A 717-nucleotide genomic window follows, 5' to 3' on the forward strand; every position below is an offset into this window, starting at 1 on the left:
TACTAATATGTACCTATTAGGGGTAAAAAAGGAACAAAGATGTCCTTTTAAGAGTACTGTTACGGTGTCAAGCTGTTGTACCCCAAAAATTTTGACCCCTTTTTTTCTGTGTAGCCTGGATGAGTGTGAGATTTACCGACCTGAAATTACGTCCCAGTCCGGCCCTGCCAGCATGCAATATGTCAAATATGGACAATTTAGAATCCTCACTTTGTCAAATGTGCATGTCTTTGTATTATGGAAACACCATGCTGTGATGTGACAGGACTAAGCCGTCATCTTGCTGCAAGCCTAGTGTTGAAATGAATGACAATACATGCATTATCAAACTGCTCAATTATTGTTGAATTAGTCAGACAGCAAGGACAACAATGTTCATGATGGAACATTGCTCTGGCTTAGGGCCAATACATACATTGTCTTTACTTATGAATAACTAAAATACAGACTCTCACTTTCTATGGCGCTAGTGAACAGTCGCCATTATTGTGTGACATACTGATCCCTTTTTGCAGCACGTGATAAGTGTTTTTGACAAATCATAACGTGGAAAGTGCATCTGTGTATGTGTGTGTATGTGTGTGTGTGATTGCTTGTGTCTCATCTTGTTTTCTTTTCCCTTCAGAATTGGGGTGCCAGTACTAGCCAGAGTCCTCTGTGTGTGGTGGTGGTTCGGCTGTCCGTCTGCAGTGTTCACAACGGGGGTTTTGGTGCTGT

This window comes from Sinocyclocheilus rhinocerous, unplaced genomic scaffold (assembly GCF_001515625.1).
Source record: "Sinocyclocheilus rhinocerous isolate Xijiao unplaced genomic scaffold, SAMN03320098_v1.1 scaffold2938, whole genome shotgun sequence".
Lineage (NCBI taxonomy): Eukaryota > Metazoa > Chordata > Actinopteri > Cypriniformes > Cyprinidae > Sinocyclocheilus > Sinocyclocheilus rhinocerous.